Below are 8,291 nucleotides of genomic sequence, written 5' to 3'. Positions count from 1 at the left end.
GAGGCGGGTAGATCACGAGGTCAAGAGATCGAGACAATCCTGGCCCACCCCATCTCTACTAAAAATACAAAAATTAGCTGGGCCTGGTGGCACGTGCCTGTAGTTCCAGCTACTCAGGAGGCTGAGGCAGGAGAATCGCTTGAACCTGGGAGGCAGAGGTTGCAGTGAGCCAAGATCACACCACAGCACTCTAGCCTGGCGACAGAGCGAGACTTTGTCTCAAAAAAAAAAAAAAAAAAAATTCCATGAGGAAGAATGCACAGAAAGAAAAAACAATAGAACCAAATCCAAACTATCACAACTATCACATAAAAAGATAATGACTACAATTAAAAATTGAAACGCAAACACCAGATTAGATACAATGAAAGAGCAAATTAGTGGGATGGAAGAAACTTTTGAATACATTACTCAAAATGTACCCTAGATGCCAAAAATAAAAATAAAAAACGAAAGTAATAAAGAGGCTAAGACACATAGCAGAGAAGGCCCAGCATGCACTGAGTTAGGAAAGCAGTAACAGACAATGTGTGTGACAGGCAATATTAGCAAGGGTAGGACTCGGAATTTTGAGAATTAATATATGGCCAGGTGTGGTGGCTCACGCCTGTAATCCCAGCACATTGGGAGGCAGGAGGATTGCCTGAGTCGGAGTTCGAGTCTAGCCTGGGCAACACAGTGAAATCTTCATTCAATATAAAAACGAGCCAGGTGTGGTGGCGCATGCCTGTGGTCCCAGCTACTCAGGAGGCTGAGATGGGAGAATCGCTTGAGCCGGGAGGTTGAGGCTGCAGGAAGCTGAGATTGTGCCACTGCCCTCCAGCCTGAGTGACAGCAAGACCTCGTATAAAAACAAAGAACAAGCAGGGCGTGGTGGCCCACGCCTGTAATCCCAACACTTTGGGAGGCTGAGGTGGGTGGATCACTTAAGGTCAGGCATTTGAGACCAGTCTGGCCAACATGGTGAAACCCCGTCTCTACTAAAAATATAAAAATTAGCCAGATGGGGTGCACCTGTAATCCCAGCTACTTGGGAGGCTGAGGCGGGAGAATACCTTGAACCAGGGAGGTGGACAGAGATCATTGATGTAATACATTCAGCAAGTCCCGCAAATCCCAAGTAGAATAATTGTTAAATATATGCGGGGGCCGGGCACTGTGGCTCATGCCTGTAAGCCCAGCACTTTGGGAGGCTGAGGGTGACGAATCATCTGAGGTCAGGAGTTTGAGACCAGCCTGGCCAACATGTGAAACCCTGTCTCTACTAAAAATACAAAAATTAGCCAGGCATGGTGGCGGGCGCCTGTAATCCCAGCTACTCAGGAGGCTGAGGCAGGAGAATCTCTTGAATCTGTGAGGCGGAGGTTGCCATGAGCTGAGATTGCAGCACTGCACTCCAGCCTGGGCGACAAGAGTGAAACTCTGTCTCAAAAAAAAAAAAAAAAAAGGCATCTAGAAAGAAACAGCCAGAGGCAAAACACAGATTACCTAAAAGGAGTAAAAATAAATAGCTAATTCCTCAGCAGCAAAAGTGAAAGTCAGGAAACTGTAGATTATTATCTTCAATATTAATGCTGTCAGAAAGTGAGTATTGACAGGAAATTGCTTGCCCAAAGAAGGCAATTCTTAAAAGAAAAAAGAGTAAAATTGTGACATCTTGAAGATGTTTTTGAAAGATTGTTTTTTTTTTTTTTTGAGACGGAGTCTCGCTCTGCCGCCCAGGCTGGAGTGCAGTGGCCGGATCTCAGCTCACTGCAAGCTCCGCCTCCCGGGTTCACGCCATTCTCCTGCCTCAGCCTCCCGAGTAGCTGGGACTACAGGCGCCCGCCACCGCGCCCGGCTAGTTTTTTTTGTATTTTTTTAGTAGAGACGGGGTTTCACCGTGTTAGCCAGGATGGTCTCGATCTCCTGACCTCGTGATCCGCCCGTCTCGGCCTCCCAAAGTGCTGGGATTACAGGCTTGAGCCACCGCGCCCAGCCCAAAAGATTGTTTTTGAAAAAGCAATACTGAGAATAATTACCATTAACAGACTCTCAAAAACTCTAAAATATACAATTCCCAATAAAAGGAAATGATCATAGAGAAGTCTGAGATACAAGAAAGATTGGTGAATAAATAAAATGTGGGAACTTTTTTTTTTTTTTTGAGTTTTGCTCTTCTTGCCCAGGCTGGAGTGCAATGGCACTATCTCAGCTCACTGCAACCTCCGCCTCCAGGGTACAAGCAATTCTCCTGCCTCAGTCTCCTGAGTAGCTGGGATTACAGGCGCCTGCCACCACGCCCGGCTAATTTTTTTGTATTTGTTTTTTAGTAGAGATGGGGTTTTACCATGTTGGACAAGCTGGTCTCGAACTCCTGACCTTGGGTGATTCGCCCGCCTCAGCCTCCCAAAGTGCTGGGATTACAGGTGTGAGCCACCATGCCCTGCCTTTTTTTTTTTTTTTTTTGGAAACTGAGTCTTACTCTGTTGCCCAGGCTGGAGTGCAGTGATGTGATCTCGGCTCACTGCAACCTCCACCTCCAAGGTTCAAGTGATTCTCCTGTCTCCGCTTCCCAAGTAGCTGCTATTACAGGTGCCCTCCACCATGCCCGGCTAATTTTTGCATTTTTAGTAAAGATGGGGTTTCGCCATGTTGGCCAGGCTGGTCTCGAACTCCTGACCTCAGGTGATCCACCCACCTCGGCCTCCCAAAGTGCTGGGATTACCGGTGTGAGCCACTGTGCCTGGCTTAAATGTGGGAAAATCTAAACTCACTGATTATGTGAACCAATATAATGGCTGATGTGTGAAGTTAAACATTACTGGACAACAATGGCATGTGAACTGTGAACGGAGAGATTGATGTTAAAGCATTCTAAGGTTCTTTGATTTGGGAGCAGAATAAAGTTTATTAGTTAACTTTGGATTAGGTAAATTATTCATGTGAAATATTAATAATCAATTGCAACCAATAAGGTAACAGAAGGGGACAATTAACCACTGCAGGGAAAAAAATGGTGCGGGGAGGTGAATACCTCAATTAATGTGGTTAAATCTCAAAACTAATTTTGTGGCAAACCAAGTTTACGTAGTACAATAAAGCTTAAAAATGAGCAATATTCAGTAATGTATTTATTATTTAGAGATAAGGAAAAATTGGCAAAATTATAAAGAAAAGCAAAGAAGTAATTAATGAAAGGCAGAGAGGTAATTAACAAAATCAAGATGCTCTGGGAAAAGAATGGGAAAAGGTATTTGGTAATGTTTATTATTTAAGTTGAGTTAATATATTTATATTCTTTTATTAGCATTTGTATTAATATTAGTGTTAGTATTATTAAAAATATACATAGGCTTTATAGAAACTGTTTCTTTGTGGGGTTTTTATTTGTTTTTGGGTTTTGTTTGCTTGTTTGTTTGTTTTTAAGACAGAGTCTCACCCTGTCAGCAGGCTGGAGGGCAGTGGTGCCATCTTGGCTCACTGCAACCTCCGCCTTCCGGGTTCAAGCAATTCTCCTGCCTCAGCCTCCTGAGTAGCTGGGACTATGGGCATGTGCCACCATGCCCAGCTAATTTTTGTATTTTTATTACAGATAGGGTTTCACCATATTGGCCAGGATGACCTCGATCTCTTGACCTCATGATCTACCCACCTCGGCCTCCCAAAGTTCTGGGATTACAGGTGTGAGCCACTGTGCCCAGCTTAGAAACTCTTTTAAAATTTGAAGTATGTTTGTACTTACATTTCTTTGCTTTTGCAGGCTATGCACAGTGGCCCACGCCTGTAGTCCCAGCATTTTGGAAGGCCAAGGCGGGTGGATCACCTGAGGTCAGGAGTTTGAGACCAACCTGGCCAACACGGTGAAACCCAGTCTCCACTAAAAATTCAAAAATTAGCCAGGTGTGGTGTCACTTGCCTGTAGTCCCAGCTACTAGGGAGGCTGAGGCGGGAGGATCTCTTGAACCTGAGAGGGAGAGGTCAACAGTGAGCTGAGATTGCACAACTGTACTCCAGCCTGGGTGACAGAGCAAGACTCTGTCTCAAACAAAAAAAAAGAAAAATTTGTTTGCTATTGCTGAGAAATACACTACAGCCACCAAAACTCAGAGATTATAGACAAGAATTATTTTACAATCACTCATATTTATGCAGATGGTTTGGGGCTCTACTAATCTAGGCTGGGTTGGACTAGGAGCAGAGAAAGATACACTGCTGCTTGGGAGGAACTATAAAGTCACATGTGGCTGGGTGCCGTGGATCACGCCTGTAATCCCACCACTTTGGGAGGCTGAGGTGGGTATATCACCTGAGGTCAGGAGTTCGAGACCAGCCTGACCAACATAGTGAAACCCTGTCTCTACTAAAAATACAAAAATTAGCTGGGTGTGGTGTTGCACTCTTGTAATCCCAGCTACTCAGGAGGCTGAGGCAGGAGAATAGCTTGAACCTGGGAAGCAGAGGTTGCAGTGAGCTGAGATCATGCCATTGCACTCCAGCCTGGGTGACAGAGCAAGACTCTGTCTAAAAAAAAAAAAAAAAAGTCACATGGCAAATGTAAGAGCAGAGAGAAATCCAGAATCAGGGTCAATAATGCCCCCATCACGGCTCCTTAACACAACAGATTTATTTCCCTTTATACTGTAGTAAAATACACGTAACATCAAACTTGCCATGTTAACCATTTTTTTTTTTTTTGGATTGCAGAAATGTATTAAAATTGAAAGACGTTGTTTAATTAATCTTCTGTGCCATGAGAATCCATCAGGTTGTCTACAACAAAGGCCACCGGAAGGCTGAGGATCCCTTGAGCCCAGGAGTTTGAGGCTGTAGTGAGATATGATAGTGCTACTGCACTCCAGCCTGGGTAACAGAGCAAGTCCCTTTCTTAACCGTTGTTAAATGTACAGCTCAATGCTATTAAGAACATTCATGTTGTTCAACCATCACCTCCATCCATCTCCAGAACTCTTTGCATCTTGCAGAACAGTAACTCTGTACCCATTAAACAGTAAGCTCCCCAACACACGTCCCCTCCTCCCCAGCCCTTGGTGACCACTGTTGTCCTTTCTGCCTCTATTAATCTGACACCTGTAGTGCCTTACATAAATCGAATTATATGGCATTTATCTTTTTGTGAGTAGCTTATTTCACCTAGCATGTCAAGGTTTATCCATGTTGTAGCATATGTCAAGATTTCCTTCTTTTTTAAAGCTGAATAATGTTCCATTTATGTATATACCACATTTTGTTTAGCAATTCATCTGCAGGCCAGGCATGGTGCCTCACGCCTGTAATCCCAGCACTTTGGGAGGCCAAGGTGGGTGGATCGTTAGGTCAGGAGTTCAAGACCAGCGTGGCCAACATGATGAAATCCCCCGTCTCTACTAAAAGTACAAAAAATGGCTGGGCACGGTGGCTCAAGCCCGTAATCCCAGCACATTGGGAGGCCGAGGCCGGTAGATCACGAGGTCAGGAGATTGAGACCGTCCTGGCTAACATGGTGAAACCCTGTCTCTACTAAAAAAAATACAAAAAAATTAGCCGGATGTGGTGGCACATACCTGTAATCTCAGCTATTCGGGAGGCCAAGGCAGGAGAGTCTCTTGAACCTGGGAGGCGGAGGCCGCAGTGAGCCGAGATTACACCACTGAACTCCAGCCTGTGCGACAGAGCAAGCAAGACTGTCTCCAAAAAACCAACCAACCAAACAAAAAAATCATCTGTAGATGGACACTTGGGTTGCTTACATCTTTCAGCTATTGTAAATAATGCTGCTATGAACATGAGTGTATGTCTACCCGTTCAAGTCCCTGCTTTCAATTCTTTAGGGGTATACACCCCAAAATGAAATGGCTGGTTTATACAGTAACTCCTTTTAATTTTTGGAGAAACTGCCATACTGTTCTCCACAGCAGCTGCACCACTGTACATTCCCACCCACAGGGCAGAAGGTTCCAGTTTCTCCCCACCTTCACCCAGGCTTATTGCTTTGTTGTTGTTTTTTTGATAATAGCCATCCTAATGGGTGGGACATGGTACTTCATTGTCATTTTAATTTGCATTTCCCTAAGGATTAGTGATGTTGGGCATCTTTGAGCATCTTTTCATGTGCTTAGTGGCCATTTGTATATCTTCTTTGGAAAAACGTTTATGTCCTTTGCCCACTTTTTAACCCAGTTGTTTTCCCCTATCTTAATCGGGAAGCTTCTCACCTGTTTTCTGAGAGTTTTATAGTTTTAGCTCCACATTTAGGTCTTTGATCTTTTTTTGTTTTGTTTTGTTTTTGAGATGGAGTTTCCTTCCTGTTGCCTAGGCTGCAGTGCAGTGGCATGATCTCGGGTCAGTGCAAACCTTCGCCTCCCGGGTTCGAGCGTGTCTCCTGTTTCAGCCTCCCAAGTAGCTGGGATTACAGGTGCACACCACCACACCTGGCTAATTTTTGTATTTTTAGTAGAGACAGGGTCTCACCATGTTGGTCAGGCTGGTCTTGAACTCCTGACCTCAGGTGATCCACCCGCCTCGGCCTCCCAAAGTGCTGGGATTACAGGCGTGAGCCACGGCTCCCAGTTTTTGATCCATTTTTAGTTATTATTTATATATGGTACGAGGGAAAGTATAGTGTTATATACACATGCATATGTTTTCTATCCATGGTTCCTGGCTCAGAACCCCCATAACCCTTGTTAGAGTCTTTAATTTTTATGTCAGGTGTGTTAAGCCCCTGGGGCAGGCCTCAGGAAACAGAATCTCTTGCCTTCCTTTCATCTGCACCAATGCAGGACTCTAATTTTCCCCCGCCTTTCTGATTGTGGGTCTTAAGGCCCTCCCTAGAGAGAGTCCTACCCTATACCCTGCGGAAAGGAATGCTGATGTCATGAAGCTTCCATAAAAATCCAAGAGAACTGGGTTCAGGGAGCTTCCAGATAGCTGAACACATGGAGGTTCATAATAAACTGGTAAACATAAGTAAGTGTTTCCCTGAGTGCTGTGAGCTACTCTAACATGTTAATTGAACCCAGAGAAGGGGTTGTAGGAACCCCAACTTGAAGCCAGTTTGGTCAAAAGTTTCTGAGGCCCAGACTTGTAACTGAGGAAAAGGAGGGGCAGTCTTGTGGGACTGAGCCCTCAACTTGTGGGATCTGATGCAATCTCCAGGTAGATAGTGGTGGAATTGAATTGGAGGACACCAGTTGCTGGCGTCCACTGATTGTTGATGGGGGAGAAAAAACCCACATATTTGGTCACAGAAGTGTTCCGTGTTGATTGCTGTGATGTGAGAGCAGAGGAAAAATATGGATTTGAGAGTTTTTCCCAAAACTGAAGGGTCCAACTTCATTCTTTTGCATGTGGATATTCAGTTGTCCCAACACTATTTGTTGAAAAAAAGAAAAAATTCTTTCCCTCCTTGACTGATGTTGCCATCTTTGTCTAAATTTATTTGACCATATATGCAAGGGTTTATTTCTGAGTTTTCTATTTTGTCCCATTGATCTATACATCAGTCTTTATGTCAACACCACACTGTTTTGATTATGATAGCTTTGTAGTAAGTTTGAAGTCAAGAAGTGTGAGATCTCCAACTTTGTCCAGTAGATGCCAGCTACTGGCAGGGTTAGTCTCTAACCCCATACTGCTTGCTAAACCAACTTTAGAGATGGTAGAGAGTTGCAGGCAACATATTGGTTCCACAGAATAGGCTCCCTAGCCTTTCTGCTTATAAATTCCACTGAAAAAGCATTGGTAAAGTCTCTCTCCCACTGCCATCATGTCTAAGTCAGAGTCTCCTAAAGAGACCAGACAGCTGCAGAAGCTCTTCATTGGAGGGTTGGGCTTTGAAACAACTGATGAAAGCCTGAAGAGCCATTTTAAGCAATGGGGATGCTCAGTGTTCATTGAGCATCCACATAGCTCAATGAACTGTGTGGTCATGAAAGATTCAAACACCAAGCATTCCAGGGGCTTTGGGTTTATCGCATATGCCACTGTGGAAGAGGTGGATGCCGCCATGAATGTAAGGCCACACAAGGTGGATGGAAAGTTGTAGAGTCAAAGAGAACTGTCTCAAGAGAAGATTCTCAAAGACCAGGTGCCTACTTAGCTGTGAAAAAGATATTTGTTGGTGGCATTAAAGAAGACACTGAAGAATATCACCTAAGAGATTATTTTGAACAGTATGGAAAAATTGAAGTGATTGAAATCATGACTGAAATGAGGCAGCAGCAAGAAAAGTGGCTTTGTCTTTGTAACCTTTGACAACCATGACTGTGGATAAGATTGTCATCCAGAAACGCCATCCTGGCTGGGTGCAG

This window comes from Macaca thibetana, chromosome 9 (assembly GCF_024542745.1).
Source record: "Macaca thibetana thibetana isolate TM-01 chromosome 9, ASM2454274v1, whole genome shotgun sequence".
Lineage (NCBI taxonomy): Eukaryota > Metazoa > Chordata > Mammalia > Primates > Cercopithecidae > Macaca > Macaca thibetana.
The sequence above is the reverse complement of the archived record's forward strand: the minus strand, read 5'-3'. Positions refer to the sequence as shown.